This window comes from Heterocephalus glaber, unplaced genomic scaffold, assembly GCF_053883595.1.
Source record: "Heterocephalus glaber isolate CG9 unplaced genomic scaffold, H.glaber_assembly_v1.0 deba00001779, whole genome shotgun sequence".
NCBI lineage: Eukaryota > Metazoa > Chordata > Mammalia > Rodentia > Bathyergidae > Heterocephalus > Heterocephalus glaber.
Window position 1 is genome coordinate 278935 of NW_028258466.1, and position 19732 is coordinate 298666.

Genomic DNA, 19732 nt, shown 5'->3' on the forward strand with positions numbered 1-19732 from the left:
TTCCATTAAAAGTGCCAACATACAGTAAATGACTCTTCAATTCACTGGTACTTTGTAATTTTTGGGGCTCAGTTTCATTGATTTCTGCTCTGATCTTTCTTTCCTTGTACTAGCTTTGTGTTTGGGTTCCCCTGGACTCTGAGGTGCACTGTTAGGTTATGTATTTGGGTTCACTCTGTTTTTATGATGTGGGCATTCACGGCTATACATTTTCTTCTCAGGACTGCTTTCATTGTGTCCCATAAGTTCTGGTATGTCACACTGGCATTATTGTTTAGTTCTATAAACTGTCATATTTCTTCTTTGATTTTTTTTTCTGTAACCTAGTTTAAGGGTGTATTGTTTAGTTTCTATGCATTTTCATAATTTCTGTGTTTTCTTTTATTGTACATTTCTTGTTTTATTGTGCTATGATCTGATAATATGCATAGTATTTCAATTCCTTTACATTTATTTGAGCTTACTTTATTGGCTAGTCTATTTTGCAGAAAGTTTCACATGATGCTGAGAAGAATGTGTATTCTGTTGTTGGGCGGAACACTATGTAGTTATCTATTAAGTCCATTTGTTCAAAGGTTTGGTTCAACTCTAGTATTTCTTTGTTGATTTTTTGTCTACTTCTGACAGTGGGGCATTCATGTTCTCCATTATAACTGTGTTGGTGTTTACAAGCTTTTTTATGGCTAGTAATGTTTGTTTTATGTAGTTGGGTATGCCAGTGTTTGGTGCATATCTGTTTATAATTCTTATCTCTTCCTGTTGATTTATTCCCTTAACCAATATGTAGTGACCTTCTTTGCCTCTTCTGATCAGGTTTTCTTTGGGTTTTTTGTTCTGTTTTGTTTTAGTACCAGGGATCAAACTCAGGACCTTGTACTTGCAAGGCAGGCGCAGTGCCACTGAACTAAATCCCTGGCCCTCTTCTGATCAGTTTTGGCTTGAACTCCACTTTTTTAGAAATTAAGACAGCTACTGCTTTTTTCCAGTTTCCCAGAACAGAAAGGAATACAAAATTTAAAAAATTTTTGAATGAATGGTTTAATTCTAGGATCCACAGTTTTGGACTCTAGCAAGTCACTGCCTAGCCTTACAGCCTACAGGTTTGTGAAGTGACTCCATTCCAGGGTCCCCTAATGATTACCCTGGGGCTGTGGCAATGTCTGTGCTGAGATATGTCCTTGCTCACATTGGTAGATAGGGAAGACAATCAAACTTTAGACCTGTGCTGGATGAAGGCAGCAAGGCAAGAATTCAAGTACTTAATGCCCATGGGCACTTTCAGGCCCAGCTGTTTTGGAGTGCAACTCAAGCTAGTCCTGGTTTCTCACCATGGGGGGTGAGGCCTGTGTCCTTCCCTGCCTGAGTTCAAACTTGAATCAAGGTATCTTTTTCTATCCTGCTCCTTATCCACAGCTGTCCCCTGTGGCTGTATCTCACCCAATCACTGTGGGAAGGTAACAGTGGAAGTCCTGAAGTGAACTTGTTTTTTCACTTTTCTGAGTCCCAGATTTAAATAATCAACTTCCTCCTGAAACACCACCTAATCAAGGACCCTCTGGCGATATGGTGGGCATCCCACACTGGAATCCCACTGGAATCCCACTCTGGATGTTGCCTGCTGTGTAGAAGGAGTCAGTCTCCTTAGAGCAAAATCCCTTGCTGTTTTTGTAGTTCACAAAGGCTGTGGGCTCCACTGCTGTTTCTCCCTGGATCTCTCAGCTGTGGGCACTTACCCTGCTTCTGGGGAGCCCAGTTCCTCTCCCAGAAAGTCACAAGAGTCAGAGAGAGAGTCCAAATTGTCTCATTTTCTCTGTGTTGTGGGCCATCTTTTCAACTTTCTGTAGCTTCTCATTTTTCCTGTCAGTTCCTTCCCAATTCCCAGCAATATGCTTCACATTTTTTTCTTTGACAAATTATTTTCCAGTGTCTGGATTCCAGACCTCAGAGAGGCTAAATTTTGCTACTAATCACCACTCTGCCACTTTCTTTCTCATTTTTCGCTCTTGATTTTCAAAGTAGAGTTCAGTAAAAGCTCCTAATAATGCCCATCCCTCCCACCTCAATATCAGACTGCCTTGAAATTTCCTCTGCCATGTTAATTAATCTGCCCCTCTTAACATTCTCTCATGAAGTCTTGGGACAGGAGGAAAATGTAGACAAATTTTCTACCATAGCACAACACACATGGCCTGGAATCCAACTGCCAGTGGAGACCTTGTTCCCAACTGAAGCCTCCTGAGCCTGATCTTACCATCTTATTTTCTGTCAGCATTCTAGTCTCCTGAGCTCTGATTAGAATCTCCTATCAAATTCAGCTTACAGCATTCCAGGGCTGCTTCTCCAGCCAACATTGCCAAACCTTTCCAAACTCCCATGAACCACTTCCAAAAGCTTCTGAATTACGTGGTCAAGTAGAGTTACAGCAATGATCCCCACTCTGGTACCAAAATCCATCTCAGTTACCTTCTCATTGCTAAGACATAATACCCAACTACCACAACTGTAAGGAGGAAAGGTTTATTTTGGCTCATAGTTTTAGAGGTTTCATCCCATAATCCATTAGCTCCAAGGCAGGTCAGCATAGCAGAGGAGTATGGTAGAGGAGAAAGAGAGCATGGCATGGTGGCAAGAAGAAGAAAGAGATCAAGGGAGGAAGCAGAGAAATTAAAACTTCCAGACCATGCACCCAGTGACCCACCTCCTCTGACCAGGCTTCATCTCCCAACATCATATTTAGCTATAAATTCATCAGTAGACTAATCCACTGATGAGTATCACGCCCCCATGAACCAATCATTTCTGAAGCCCTACCTATGATGGAATGAGACTTTGAGGAACTTCTAGATATAAACCACAACAATGGCCAACTGTGGTCCAAAAATATTAAGTGAAGAACATCATAAACAATCATATAATTTAAACTGCAAAGAGTCGTAAGTAGTGAGATGAGCTCTTACAAAGTGTTGCTCTGTCCTTCCCAGGACATGAAGCATCACTTTGTGCAACAGTTCCACAATGTATACGCTACCTGCCCAAGAGTCACTTAGGAGTCATCTCAGTAATCAGGCCAACTGCTAAGCACGCAACACCTGTGTTTATGTAAATTTTAGTTTATGGAATAATGGCCCCCAAGCACAAGAGCACAGATCCTGGTAATCAGAATACACCAAAGAGAAGCTTTGAAGTGTTTCTTTTAAGTAAAAAAAGTAAGAGTTCGTCACTGGTGTGTATGTATAGGAAAAGAACAGGATTCAGTATAATTCAGTTTTAGTGGGAGTCTTGGAATGTATTCCTCACAAAAGGGAGGATTACTATATAAAAGTTTTCCTTTCTCTCCTGATCTCTATTTCTGTCTCTATCTCTATCTATTTACCTGTTATGGAAATATTTTTATAAAAAGTCCTTGACTTACAAATGAGTTCCACTCTGGGTCAACATTCATAAGTTAGATTCATTCTTAAGTTGGACAAAGTGAGTCTTATACACCTTTGACACAAACATACAATGTAAAGCACAAAAAAGCCAAACCTTCACATCACCATTGCTTTTCCTCTTGCTTCTGGACATCCTGAGCTCTGACTAGCACTGTACTACTGAGCATTATCACAATGTACAGCAAGCACACAGCAGCACAACTATGACAATGTCTGGCAGTCACATGAGCTACTTCAGAGATTTGTTCCATCTACTTACTGCAAAGTCCATGTCCCATGACTCGGCACTGGTGTGTGGCCCACCAGCTACTGGACTGACAGGGTCCAGGCCACACATGTCTGCTCACAGTGGACAGGCAGCCCTAGGGATTACAACCTCTGTGCTGGAACATGGTCTGCACCTGGATGAGGAGTGGGTGAGGGGCTCAGCAAAAGAGTTTCCTGCTGAAAGCCTCCTGGTGCCACCAACAGAGAGAGGGCATAAATCACCACAATGCCCACAATGAGGCACCACAGGGTGTGCATATCCAACTGTGACTCTCCCCACTCACAGACCTAGGGATAGAGGGATAGAGGGTGACAATGGTTGCTCAATAGTGTAGTCAGAGGGAGCCAAGAGGGACAAGGGCACCGGGAGGAGGGAAGCCAACTGCCAAGTGTCTATTCTGGGGAGGCCAGGAGTATCAGAAGGCAGAGTTTCATGCTCCTGATATATGTTTCATTCTCCCATTGGACTTCACTTATATAATCACAAATCCACAGAGCAATGAACCCCAAGTGTAGAGCCCTTCTGAGTAGGGCACCCTATGAGATCAATAGTCATGGATAGTCCTGTTTTTCTTCCGTTTTGTTTTTTCTTATAGTCAATGGAGCACCACAGCTGCAACGTGCAAATACAGCCCAATTCCACCTCTGGCTACAACTTAATGGATTACATCAAGAAAATTAAGGTTCCCCTTTAATGAAAATTTTTAGACTAGTTTTTTTGAATGCTAAGCCACTTCCATAATTTGTACTGATTTCATAATTAAACTTACAGAAACGACTCTTCCTTACCTGTTCCAAAGCCTCACTGGAGCCTCTAAATACTAACTTAGACAGCTGGCCACACATAGCAGTAACCGTGGACTGAAACATGCCACAAGAATGCACTATCTCTATTAATTTACTCTATGGATATTCAATAAATCTATGTCCCTGCATCATGCTAAGCTCTTTGCTACAAAATTAAGAATTTTGTAATCCTTGGAAGAGTTTAAATGGAGATGACAGACATGAAAGTGGACACATTAGTTGGTCGGTGTCATAGAACCATTTGTCAGGAGACACAAAGGGAGCTCATCCAACCACCTGCAGGGGTGTGGGAAGGGCTCTCCAGACCTTTCCATTACATAATGAGGACACTTTCCCCAAGAAAACTGAAAGCGGCCTCGAGTTACACATTCTTTTTCCTATGAACTTTCAGAATTTAGTATGTGAGCCTACACCACCACCTCTGAAGTAGGATGTCACGCCAAAGACTGCAAACCTAAATTTGTCCATGCCTCCAGTTCCAACTACCAATTTACAAAAAACACAGGGGACGAAGGAACATATTAGCTCCAGGGAATACAATCAACCAAATCTAGACTGTGAAATCCTGATGGAAAAATAACTCAAATGTCTTCAAAAATTAAATCCTAAGAAAAACAGGGGGAGAACCACTTACTGGCCAGGCAGGAGGATCATTTCGAGTTTGAGGCCAGCCTGGCCTACATAGTGAGTTCAGGGCCAACCCAAACTACATGTTGAGACCCTGTCTCAAAAAAATAAATAAATTTAATTAATTAATTAATTAATTAAAAGACAATCGATTGCAAACTATGGGCCTTGTGTGGGAGTTTTTTTGACTCTGTGGGGTAAAATATACTTGGAGACCATGACACTTAGTGAAATTAAGGAACCACTAATGTTTTAGATGTGATCGGAGCAATGCAGTTATGGTACAGGGCCAAGGCAGCACACTTAAGGGTCCAGGCTTTGGGATCACGTTTCTTTTTGTTTCAAGTTATCTCTTGAGACTCAGCAACCAAGACTTGGGTAAGTCCCAGTGCTGCACATCCTTGCTCTAAAATGGGAAATAATAATAGCTACCACTTTGCTAAATTGCTGGAGACTTGTGGGGCGTGACATGAAAAAGTGCTGACTGTGCCATCTCTGGTTCCCACCCAGGGAACATCACAGCAGGGGAAGGAAGGACTGTGTGAAAGCCACTGGTCTCGCTCAGCACAGCCACGCTCATGTCACAACTAGATCCTTCCTCTAACTTCTGTACACCACACCCTCATTAAGTATAGGAGACTTAGTTTTCCCTTTAGAATCTGTGCAAAAAATAACCGGGATCACAGCTTCTCAAGTTGCTTACACCAGCCTTGTTCCAAGACGGCCTCGAACCCCTGAAGCCGGCTGGACCTCACTCGACAGGAGTTAGCCGCTGGCCGCCTCATGCCTTCCTCACTCTGTCGCCCTGTTCTGCTCTCTGGCCCTAGCTGCCAACTTCATGAATGCCTGCTCCCACCGTGCCCAGCACTGCCTCTCAGGGTACTCCCCTTCAGTACATCCAGCTCTGCAGGACCCAGGCGCTCCCCAACTCAGGAACAAGAAGCTCAAGCTCCTTCTTCCTCTCCAGGCTTCTGCTGTCTGTCCCGAGACTCGACCAACAAAATCCCATGTCCACTGCTGCTCACGGCCTGGGGGATCAGAAGCCCCTCCCACGTTTGGGCTTCTCACCCTCTCCTGCCTTCCTGCATGTGCACTCCATTTCAGGGGAGGGAAGGGCAGGGCCTAGGACAATCCTAAAGACCAAGGACAGCCTCACACCTCTGTGACTCCTCCAAGGCCACGCACTTGGCGCTCAGCACAATGAAGCATTGCAAAAACTCCTTGCTGGACTTTCATCATGCTTAGGAACATTGAGTGTGTAGTCTGGAGAAAAGAAAGTACAAAGAGTGACTTGGGAAAACTAGTACAGAGAAGGTGATAGTATTCTGAAACCTGTTCCCCTCACACCAGAGATTCTAATCTCTGCTCTCATCTTAGGAATAGGCCTGGGTTGCTCATCTTCGTTCTGCTATTAATTGTGTAGAATCTTAGCTAAATGACCTGCCCTCTCCAGGTCCCAACTTCGTACTCTGTAAAGAGAGGAGGTGTGATTTCACAATTTCTCAAGACCCCTCCAACTCTAAAGGTGCACTTTAAATATGAGATAACACCACCAGATGCCAAATGGCACACTGTGTCTAAGGCAACAGGTCTCAGCTGCTGACACTATTTTCACAGTAACCATTACTCAAAAATGCCTCATGACTACTAAATTGGGCACTCAAATGACTAACACTACTCTAAACCATAATATTATTATAACACAAATGTGAGATGCCTTACAGGCATTTAAATTGTACTTGTAAGAGCCATAGGGTATTATGACCCAGTATCTAGTGAAGTAACAGTAATAAAGTTAATATTCTTAATTTATTAGCATGGGGTCTAACACATTTTCAAAGGCTATAATTCTTTATTTTGCCACAGTTGTTTGTACATGGTGGTCAATCCAGTATCTGAATTCATTCGTTTAATTAAGAATTCTGCCACAGATGATACCTCATTCAGGCTTCAGAAACTGTAACACACTACCACAAGATGATCTTGGCTAAACTAAAATACATCTTTAGTCCCCTTCCTTTGTTCTGCTCTTGTCTCTAAAATTTAGGTTTGAAATGCATTATTTACCATTTTTAATGAAGGCTAACCCATTTTAACATGCATCTCAGAAATCTGCCAAGGCCATAAAAATATACCTAGAAACAAATGTTTCCAAGAAACTGAAAAAGACTGGAATCAATGTTTGTAAATGAAATCACCTGATCACAGCCTATGTTTAAGCAGGACTTCAGCTCAGGGTCCTGCCCAGAGGGATGGGACGGGGCCTGATGTCTACCTGACCTGGAAGCCCACAACAATACCAACACCACAGCGTAGGAAGGCAAGTGCTGGTTGAGAGCTCCAGAAAAAATCTGCCCCAACTGTATAAAGGCCAAAGGGTGACCTAAAAAGAAAACCAGCTTTGAACTATCATCGTTCTTCCTCACAGGTCTAGAAAGACCACACTAAAAATGGGGAAAGACACCAACTGGGGAAGCAGCATTCGGGTGACGGAGACCAAATCTCAACCTCAGTTTTTCTTCAAGCTCTCGCTCTCCTGAAACTGAAAGGTGTAATGGAAAGGACATCTGGATAGGCAGGCTCAGCTTTGCACTGAGCGAGGTTCAAACCCAGTCATGCCACGGCCCCTTTCTCAGCCCTAATTTCTGTATGGCTGAGATGACAAGACTGGAAGCCAGACCTTAAAATCCTTCGTGTTCCATCTATGAATCTGTGACATGCAGTCAAGGTCAGAGTTGCCATTTGATCCACTTAACCCTTCCTCTTCCACCTCACACCAGCCTCTGTGATGTGGCTGGATTTATGAATAACTAACTATTCTGACCATTTCACTCCCTCTCTTAAAGCTCTCCTGCTAAGTCTACCTGCATCTTCTCATGCCTCCGTCTTTGTGGTCCCACAATTTTGTCACATGTGTCTCCCAGATACCCCAGTTGTATCCCATTTCAAACAAGGTAATACATATGACTTTTTCAAAACCAGAAATCCTTAGGAGTTAACGTACTATAGTAAAATCCACATTCCTTGTAGGTCTGTCCACTCTCAGCTCAGCCTGGACAGGGTCGGGTCACATCAGTTATCTCCTGAATAAAGTTTCACTGAACCAAAGCCGCATGTCCCTGTTTACTGACTGTCTACGGCTGCTCTCTCCCTACAACACAGGCAACATGGCCAGCAAAGCACAACCTGTTTACTAATCTACCCCTTACAGAAGATGTCTGCCAACCCCTGCCCCAAATGAATGCGCAGTGAGCCCAGCACGAATGCGGCCCTCTCAAGATCCCCTGGATAACAGGAGCCCAGGAAGGGAGGATGACAGTTAACACTGAAACAGGACTCACCATGCCTGCTTTTTACACACTTTGCACCTAAGCAGTGATATTTACCCAAAACTCCTATACTGTGAAGTCCTCCAGGACAGAAAGTACAGTTCACCTTATCGTCAGCTCCTAAAATACTTCTTGACACCAACCAACCCACACAAGAGACATTCGATGTGTATTTGTTGAATTGAATTACTTAGGTCTCACCTGCAAAGGTACTGAAGTTTAGGTAAATGGCAGGACAGGGTTGGTCTAACTGCAATCTTCAGAAAGACCTGCAACAACTCTGCTATCTTCCTAGGAAGAGTTACGGGTCACTACAACTTGGTAACGTGGACCTGGCTGCTGCTGCTCCCACATTCCTCTTGCACATCCAGACTCCACGTCAAGGTCAGACATGGGCCGGCCCCCCGCAAGCACGGCCTGGGCACCAGCATTACTCTACCTGCTGTGTAGGTGTTGGCGCCTCTCACCTTCACACCTCCATGAGTGCTAGCAATGGCTGTTCCCACTTTATAGATAATAACACTGAAACCCCGGAGGGCTGAAGCTGCCTTACATCACACCGGCAGTCAGGGTCGCTGTCAGGGTTTAAATCCCGGCAGTCAGATCCAGAGCGCCCTACTCACCCTGTAACACCACACATCTGCTGTAACACCTTGCCACACTCAGCTCTGGACTTGCACCCTCCAACCAGACTTGAAAATGGGAGCAAACATTAAATCCTGCGTCTCTGCTTTATTCATCTGTAATTTAATAAAATACTAAACATCAAGACATTTCATGAGCTTTTTTACCTTTTTTATGCCACACAATCCTTTAAGGTAAAAACTATTTTTAGAAGGTTTAAGTTCAAGCACATAAATAATAACAAACATTTATTCCTTTCCTATCTCCTACAAAATTTAAAAAAGAAAAAGCTGTGGTGAGATTTCCTTAGTTCAGACCTTTGGCATAACAAAGGACAACTTTGTGATTTAGCCTTTTTATGGTTCAGCACCAGGTTGTTCGGCAATAGTTCAAGGAAGGAGAGGGGCCATAGATTCATGGGCTGGTAGATGTTTGCATCAGACATTTTAAAATACATTTATTTTAAAACAAAATAAATTAAGCATGCATGTTCTTATTTTCTCTAGTTTAAATCCTATCTTGAATTCCATCTTTAAATCCCATCTTTCTAGGCACTACTGATGTTAATTACAGTGCCCAGCACTAACATTAATGCAGTGATTACACATGAAATTCCACTCGGGGATTAAATCTAGGAACCACTATCATACAGATACATTATTTATTTTAGAAAGGTAAAACCAATGGAAAGACCATGGGGTGAAAAGCAAGGAAACAAAGTTCTGATTCCATGTCTGTCAGTCACTAGCTGTGTGCACCAGAGCTGTTACTATATCCATCAGCACCAATTTCCCCATCTATAGAAACACCATTCACTTCTTTCTGGGATCGTAAATTAATGTTCATGAACATCCTTAACACGTGGTAGTATGTTTAACAATGGTGACATCTTCACTCCAACACTGTCTATAATACCTAAGGCAAAGATCTGATGAGCAGATGAAAAAGATTAGTTAAAATCAGTTAAGGGGAAGTTTGTATTACTGTCTTTTAACACATTGGCAGAGCAAAATATGTAAGCAGTTTATTTATATCAATGGCATCATTTTTATGACTCATACTAAATATTTTCATTTTATTATGATACCAAGTAGGGCTGTGAATTCACAGCGTCAAAGATGATCTTATGAGCACTGAGCTCCTTTTCTTTTGTTTTAAAAATACTTAGCTAAAAAAAAATACTTAGCTATAGGTTCAGCATTATAGCCTTGCACATTCTTCATAAATCCCAAGCCGGGAAAGTTTACATTGTATCTTAGACTGGTTATGTAACCTTCCCAATTTAATGAATCTTATTTTGATCTTAACCTAAAAATATATTGATCCTCTGTGATAGTTTTACGTGTCAATTTGACTGGGCTTAGAAAGCTGGGAAAACACTATTTCTAGAAGTGTATGTGAGGGATTTTCTGGAAGAGACTGGCATTTGATGTGGGTGGACATCATCCAGTCTGTCAAGAGCTCAGATAGGACAAAAAAGGTGGAGGAATGGCGAATTCTCTGTCTCCTGAGCTAGAGCCTCCTTCTTCTCATCCCCTTTGACATTCCTAGTCCCCACCCAGCCCTGCGGCCCGAGACTCATGCTGAAACGTATTACCATCCTTCCTGGCTTTACCACTTGTGGCTGGCAGATGACTGGACCCTGGCCTCCATAATCTTGTGAGCGAACACCTTAGAATAAATCTACTGCTGTATATCTATACCTGTGTATCCTTCGGGCTGTACTGTGCTAGAGAATTCTGACCAAAGCAGCATCTACAATGCTGTATCACTTCTAAACTATTTCAGGCAACTTGGCACTGAATAGAGTGGTTACAAAGCAGTTTACAAAGTGACTCATTTTTGTGACCCAAAAATATTCGCATGTGTCCCAAACATCTCTTTCACTTATTTAAATACCCAGAAAGCAGCTATTCAGCATGGCGGGCAGTGTGGCAGCTATGATGACAGTGGTGGGAAATTCCAATGGACCACCATCCTTGCCATCATGAGCCTGCAATCAGTCCATCTGTGATGGAGAAGAAGAAGATAAGGGCCTAGCACAGAGTGGCCCAGCACAGCAAAGGAGACCAAGTCAGCCCAGGGCAAAAGCAATTGAGAGGAACCAGGGCAAATCACCAAACTCCCAGCCATGCGCAAAGCAATTGCACAACCCTCTATCTTTTTCAGGAAATGAAGACAGATAAAAAAATTCACAAGTCAGAAAAACAAATCAATGTTTGTACAGTATCAATTAAAACACCTGTTATTTCCTTGCAGTATAGGCCTATTTCACAGTTACCTTACCATGCACTGGAAATTACTTAGGAGGCCTTCAAGGATAAGTTTAACTCTCACTACATCTATATTTAAGGGTTCTAAACTGAAGCCACTGATTTTAGGGAATTTTTTTAGTGTTTTTTTTTAAGCTTCCTGTATTTTTTATTTTAATGTAATACAAGTAGGTATTAATAAAGAAAATATTAAAACATACTCATCTTCTTTGCAAATAATAAAACATTTCACAACATAATAGAAAATAACAGGCCAGAGGTCTGCCATTCCATCGGTGAGTGCATGCAGATCCCAGGGAGCAGCTGTGTGGCCAAGACAGGTGTGGCTGCAGGTGGATCCCAGTCAGGGGTCTGCCCCCACCCCAGAGGCTCCTGCGCACCCACCCAGGCAGGGGCTCTCCCAGAGAGGAACTGTACAGGTTAGCAGGCCTGTTGTGGAGGCCTGCTATACCACTGGCCACAGCCAGGGACTCACCAAAAGAAGAACTGTACAGGCCCACAAGTGATACCCAGAGGCTCACCCTGACACCACTGATGAGTGCATGGAGTCCCTAGCCAAAGCCTGTGCAGACAACAGGAACCGGGCATGCACAGCCCCCAATCAAAGGCCCTCCCAGACAATAGCTACATAGGGGCCCCAGCAAGAGGCACACCAAGATACCATCCCAAGTGTGCTCAGGCCCCAGCCAGAAGGCAGCCCAAACAACAGGTCAGCTCAGGGATTCAAAGGCCACCACTCTGAACCCAGGAATTGGTGTACTGGTGAGCAGCAGAGTAAAGGCTGCTCAGTGGCTCACTGAGAATTTAAGACCACTGGATAAACAAAAAGTCACCTCATCAAAGACACAGCAGGCTGCATCTGTTGAAATGAGAAGACACATAAACAAGTCTCAAAATCAGACTTCCAGATCACCTAAGGCAACCCCAAAGGGAAACGAGAAGGAACAATCTGATACTCAACCACCTGGACTCCCTGAACTGGCAACAAAAGCGAATCTGGAAAAAATGAAATCAGAAATAATTTCTCAGATAATAGCAGAGATTGTGCCCACAGTACAAGACATGATTAATAAATCTAGAGCACACACAGATAAAAAACTAGAGGAGCTGAGGAACATGATGGAATCCCAACATAGGAAACAAATGGAATCCATAAATCAGATGCAAACAGATTTCCAGGAAATTAAAACCTCCACTGGAAGTTTATGCAGCAGAATGTGCCAATGTGAGGATAGAATTTCAGATATAGAAGATAGGATTGCAATTAGTGACAAGGAATAGAAAAATTTCTTAAAAATAGTAAGGGACCATGAGAAATCAATCCAGCAGCTGCTAGACAATGCAAAGAAGAATAACATCAGACTTAGTGGAGTCAATGAAGAAACAGGAGAGAGTGCAGATGACATAAAAAAAAACTGTTCATAGAAGTAATGGCAGAAAACTTCCCAAATAGGGGAAAGAACTTGACATAGAGATAAGTGAGGCATATGGGACTCCAACTAGCAGTGACCAAAAAAAATCTACACATAGGCACATAATAGTTAAAATTCCAGAAACCCAACAGAAGAACAAAATTCTACAAGCAGTTAGAGAAAAGAAACAAATCACATAAAAAGAAAAGCCCCTCAGAATCACAGCAGACTTCTCAATACAAACCCACAAGGCAAGAAGAGCATGAAGTGATGTATTTCAAGCCCTAAAGGAAAAGAACCTCCAACCCAGACTGATGTACCCTGCAAAACTATCTTTCAAAATTGATGGAGAAATAAGATACTTTCGTGACAAAGAGCACCTGAGGAACTTCATGAATACCAAACCAGCACTCCAAAAACTTTTAGGCAATATCCTAGGAAAAGACAAGGAGGATCACAACCCTAGGAAGCCCTGCAAAAGGGAGCCATTAGGCACAACAAGAAATTAAACACAAAGGAGGAGAATCCAACAAAAAGAAAAGGTCATGACAAGGATAAGTCAATATACATCAGTTATAACCATCAATGTTAATGGTTTCAATTCACCAATCAAACGAAATAGACTGGCAGAATGGGTCAAGAAGCAAGATCCAACAACACGACAGGAACCCAAAAAAAAGCAGGAGTAGCTATCCTCTTTGCAGATCAAGTGGATTTCAAACCAACACTGATTAAGAGGGACAAAGAAGGACACTACATCCTTGTAAAGGGAACAATCCAACAGGAAGAAATGACAATCATAAATATCTATGCAGCAAACACTAGTACACCCAACTGTATAAAAGAAATACTAATGGACATGAAAAATCATATAAGCACTAATACAACAGCAGTGGGGAACCTCAATACCCCACTGTCCAAACAGATAGATCAACTAGACAAAAAATAAACAATGAAATACTAGAACTCCATCAAACTCTTGAACAAATGAACTTAACAGATGTTTACAGAGTGTTCCACCCCACCAAATCAGAATACACATTCTTTTCAGCTGCACACAGGTTGTTCTCTAAAATTGAGCACATACTTGCTCATAGAACATGTTTAAGTAAGTGTAAAGGAATTGAAGTTATCCCCTGTATATTACCAGACCATAGTGCAATGAAATTGGAGATCAATAGCAAAAGAAACTGCAAGAATTTCATAAACACACGGAAATTGAACAACACACTTCTGAATAACCAATAGGTCATAGAGGAAATTAAAGAAGAAATCAGACAATTCCCTCAATTAAATGACAATAACAATACAACATATCAGAATCTATGTGACACAATGAAAGCAGTCTTACAAGGGAAATTCATAGCAGTGAATACTCACAGTAGGAAAACAGACTGAGCTCAATTATACAACCTGATGCTGAACCTCAAGCTTCTAGAAAAAGAAGAGCAGGACAAACCCAAAGCTCATACAAGGGAGGAAATGATAAAGATCAGGGCAGAAATCAATGCAATGGAGACTAAGAGAACAATACAAAAAAAAAATCAATGAAGCCAAGAGTTGATTCTTCGAAAGAATAAACAAAATTGACAAGCCCTTAGCCAACCTTATCAAAAAAAGGAAAGAAAAGGCCCAAATCCATGCAATTAGGAATGAAAAGGATGAAATTACAACAGACCCAGCAGAAATCCAGAGGAACATCAATACCTACTTCAAGAACCTATACGCCAATAAGATGGAAAATACAGAAGAAATGGACAGATTCCTAGATACGTGTGAATTACCAAAGTTGAATTAAGATGACCTAAAAATTCTAAATGACCCAGTATCAATCAATGAAATTGAAAATGTAATTAAAAATTTACCAACTAAGAAAAGCCTGGGTCCTGATTGCTTCACCACTGAATTCTACAAGACATTTAGAGAGGAACTACTGCCACTACTGTTTAAACTCTTCAATGAGATTGAAAGGGAAGCAATACTCCCAAATTCATTCCTGGAAGCAAGCATCACCTTGATCCCCAAAGCAGAAAAAGACCCAACCGAAAAAGAGAACTATAGGCCAATCTCACTAATGAACATAGATCCAAAAATCCTTAATAAGATACTGGCAAATAGAATGCAGAAGATCATCAAGAAGATCATACACCCTGACCAAGTGGGATTCATCCCAGGGATACAGGGATGGTTCAACATACACAAATCAATAAATTTAATACACTATATTAATAGGCCCAAGGACAAAAACCATATGATCATCTCAATAGATGCAGAAAAAGCATTTGACAAAATCCAACACTCATTTATGATAAAAACCCTACAAAAAAAACGGAATAGATGGTTTCTATCTCAATCTGATAAAAGTCATCTATGAAAACCAACAGCCAATATCATACTAAATGGTCAAAAACTGAAATCCTTCACACTAAAATCAGGCACAAGACAAGGATGTCCACTATCACCACTCTTGTTCAATATAGTTTTGGAAAGATTAGCCACAGCAATTAGACAAGAGAAAGAAATAAAAGGAATAAAGATAGGAAATGAAGAAGTCAAATTGTCATTATTTGCAGGTGACATGATACTCTAATACAGAAGACCCTAAGAACTCCACCAAAAGTCTTCTAGACTTAATGACCAAATTCAGTAAAGTAGCTGAATAAAGGACAACACTCAAAAATCAATAGCTTTTATGTACACAAAAAACAGACTCACTGAGAGAGAAATGGGGCAATCAATTCCTTTCACAATAGCAGCCAAAAAACTGAAATACCTAGGAATCAACCTAACAAAAGAAATCAAAGACCTCTACTCTGAAAACTATAGCTCTCTGAAAAGAGAGATTGAAGACAACATCAGAAAATGGAAAGACATCCCTTGCTCCTGGGTAGGAAGAATCAACATAGTGAAAATGGCCATACTTCCAAAACTGCTCTATAAATTCAATGTAATCCCAATTGAAATCCCAGCTGCGTACTTCACAAACCTGGAGAAAACAATCCAAAAATTCATTTGGAACAATAAGAGACCTAGAATGGCAAAAGCAATACTAGGCAATAAAGACAAGGTAGGGGGTATCACAATCCCCAAATTGAAACTATACTACAAAGCTACTGTGATAAAAAAAAAAAACAAAAAACAGCATGGTACTGGCAAAGAAACAGACCTGAGGACCAGTGGAACAGATTAGAAGATACAGAAACAACTCCAGACACACTCAGCCATCTCATCTTCGACAAAGGAGCCAAACACCCTCACTGGAGGAAAGATAGCCTCTTTGATAAATGGTGCTGGAAAAATTGAGTTTCAACTTGCCAAAGATTACAACTAGACCTATATCTCTCACCATGCACTAAACTAAAATCAAAATGGATTAAAGATCTAAATATTAAAATAGAAATGCTGAATCGGCTGGAACAGAGGTTAGGTAGAACTATTGAAGCCACTGGTGTAGGAAAAAATTTTATGAACAAAACCTCAGTTGCCCATGAAGTAGCACAAACAATCAATAAGTGGGATCTCTTCTTACTAAAAAGCTTCTGCACAGCAAGAGGAACCACCAACAGTGTGAAGAGAAGACCCACCGTGTGAGAAAAAATTTTCACCAGCTGTCCCTCAGACAAAGGTCTACTATCTAGAATCTATAAAGAACTTAAAAAAATCAGACTTCCCAAATTTAAAAATCCAATCCAAAAATTGGCAACTGAAATGAATGGACATTTCTCAGACAAAGAAGTAGAAATAGCAAATAAACATGAAATAATGTTCAACATCACTGGTCATTTGAGAGATGCAAATGAAAACAACACTGAGATTCCACCTCACCGCAGAAAGAATGGCTGCTATAATGAAATCAACCAATAACAAATGCTGGCGGGGCTGTGGGGAAAGAGGAACCCTGCTCCACTGCTGACTGGGAGTGTAACTGGTGCAACCACTGTGGAAATCAGTATGGAGATACCTCAAAGAACGAGGACTGGAAGTCCCATTTGACCCAGCTATTCCCCTGCTGGGTATCTTCCCCAAAGAATTAAAAGAATCATACCACAGTGATATATGTACACACATGTTCATAGCAGGACAATTTGTAATAGCTAAAATTTAGAAGCAGCCCAACTGCCCATCAACTGGAGAATGGATAAAGAAAATGTGTTTTTTTAAAATAAAATGGAGTACTACTCAGCCATCAAGAATGAGAAACTAGAGAAATTTATAGCTAAATGGATGCACATTGAGGCCCTACTCTTAAGTGAAATAAATAGGACATACATGTGTAAATACTGAATAGTTTCTCTAGTGTGAGAAACTGAAAGTGTAAATAAAGACTAAAAGGTATAATAGATAATGTGAAATAGGAAAAAAACGGGGCAAAGGGGAAGGGGAAGTGGAAGAGGTAGGGGAAAGGAAAGAAGGGAATGGAATATGAGAAAATGAAAAAATGGAAACAAAGTCTTTGTAAATAGGGAGGGATCGAGGGGTTGAAGGGAGGGCAGGGGAAGGGGTAAAAAATAAGAACCAAGATGTTATGTAAAGGTGCAAATTTCCAATGATGACTGTCACCATATTGTATACCTAAAGGTACCAATAAAATTAATTTTAAAAGAAAATAACAATAGTTGATAAACTAGGTATCTTAATCTTTAAAAAATGGCCAAAATGTTACAATACAAGTCATAGATAAAAAGATTCTCTTACAAAGAAGAAACAAACAGATAATAGCACAGAACTTTTCTTTTCAATGAACTAAGAGAAATTCGAAGTATAAATAAAACAAATTAGTATGTATTTAAAATATTTTTTAAATCCATGGAAAATGTGATTTTCCCCAATTTTTCCCTATTTCCTATCAATCAATCTATTGATCGATAAACAGATAACAGATTCTCATTTAAGAGAAACCATGCAATATTTACACTTGTGTGTCTGACTTATTTCACTGAACATTTATGTTCTCAAGTTGCATCCATTTGCCTATGAATTTCTCAAGTTTCTCTTTATGGCAAAGTAGTAGACAGAGTCAAAAGTGGGCAACCAAAGTGAGCAGACGCTTCTCAGAAGAAATACAAATGGCCAATAAATGCATGAAAAAGTGTTCAACATCGCTGGCCATTAGAGAAACACAAATTAAAACTACAGAGACTCCATCTCGCTCCAGAAAGAAGGGCCACCATCAAGAAATCAAATAATGGGCCGGGGATTTTGCTCAGTGGTTTCGCCACCTGCTGCACAAGCACAAGGACCCGAGTTTGATTCCTGGTACCCCCCCCCAAAAAAGAAATCAAATAATAACAAATGCTGGTGAGGACAAGGGGAAAAGGGAACCCTTCTACATGCTAGTCAGAATGTAAACTAGTACAATCACTATGGAAATCAATGTGGCGAGTGCTAAGAAAACTAAAAATAGAAATCGCCTTGACCCAGAGACCCCCCTTCTAGGTATCTCCCCAGAAGAGGTGAAGTCATCATATTACAGGGATCCGCGCACACCAATGTTTACAGCAGCACAATTCATAATGGCTAAATCTTGGAAACAGCCCATATGTCCCATATCAGATGAATGGGTAAAGAAAATGTGGTTTTTATGCAGAAAGGAATTCTTAAAAGTAGGCTAGGAGCCAGAAGAAAGCCAGAGGGGGAAATAAGTACCCACGAATCCATGGAGCCTACATGGACTTGGGGGTGGGGGGAGAGCACGAAGTTCAGCAGCCTGTGGCTCAGGTCCGGGGCCTTCAGTGAGAAGTGGTTGCCTGACCCGACCGTGTCCTCTCCCAGTCCTTACTGGTGAGCTATTTACACCCTTCTGGAAAAGCTAGACACCTGCCTTACCATATGGAAAATTTCATTGAAAAAATGTCACAAGCCAGTCAGTTATTCAGGAAAACTATAATGCTTAAAGGCCAGGGAGATTCAGAAGATAATCTTTCATTCGACAAAGTCCATGACATATGTACACCATGAACAGCCAGGGCTGCCTTTACAAAGCACCACGGATCGGGTGGCTTGAGCAGCAGGACTCTATTTGTCACCATCCTGGAGGCTGAAGTCGGAGACCAGGGTGTGGCAGGGCTGGCTCTTCCGAGGCCCCCTGCCTTGGTTTGCAGCTGGTTGTCATCTCCTCCCTCTCCGAGTCCTCCCTCGGAGCATGGACTCATGTGTCCTGGTCATCGCTTCTAGCAGAACCCTAATTACACGCAACAGGGCCACCTTAGTGATCTCAGGGCAACTTCATCATGTCTTGAAAGTCCTCTCTCCAAACTCAGCCCCTCTCAGCACAGCAGTTCCGGGCGGACACAACTCAGCCCGAGCTCACAGCACTCTGTGCCAGCTACAGGATGGGCAGGAGTGCTGATAAGGTGGACGCCATCGCTGCTCCCCCTCACAGCAGCACTTAGTCGGCTGTCACGGTTTTCATGTGTCAGTTGCACGGATGCAGCAAATGAAGGAAAGAAAATCAACAGACATCAAATCTAATGAGCTCCTGGGCACCTGGGCATGGTGGTGCACGCCTGTAATTCCAGCACCGGGGAGACTGAGGCAGGAGAATTGCTATGAGTTCGAGGCCAACCTGGGCTACACAGTGAGTTGAAGACCAGCCTGAGCTACATAGTGAGGCTCTGTCTCAAGGAAAAAAAAAAAAAAATCAAATGAGCCAGCTGGGTGTGTGGTGGCACATGCCTGTCATCCCAGCACTGGGGAGGCTGAGGCAGGGGGACAACAAGGTTGATCCCAGTCTGGGGAACTTAAACTCTTAGCAAGGCTCTATCTCAAAATTTAAAAGAAAAAGAAAGGGAGGGAGGGAGGGAGGGAGGGAGAAGGGCTGGGGATGTAGCTCAGTGCTAAGGCCTTTGGTTCAATCCCCAGTACTGGTTTTAAAACTCTAGTGAGGCATGGACTATTTCTGACAGATTATGCAACTATTTCAAAAACAGAGTAGGAAACAGGGAAGAAATGGGAGGGGC

The 19732-nt window shown here is 41.8% G+C and overlaps 1 protein-coding gene across 10 annotated transcripts in view; it reads right to left on the bottom strand.

Annotated features, from left to right (window-relative positions):
• Hecw2 (HECT, C2 and WW domain containing E3 ubiquitin protein ligase 2) overlaps positions 1-19732 on the bottom strand; it is a 356226-nt gene that overhangs the window by 254969 nt on the left and 81525 nt on the right. The gene's annotated exons all lie outside the window — the stretch shown is intronic.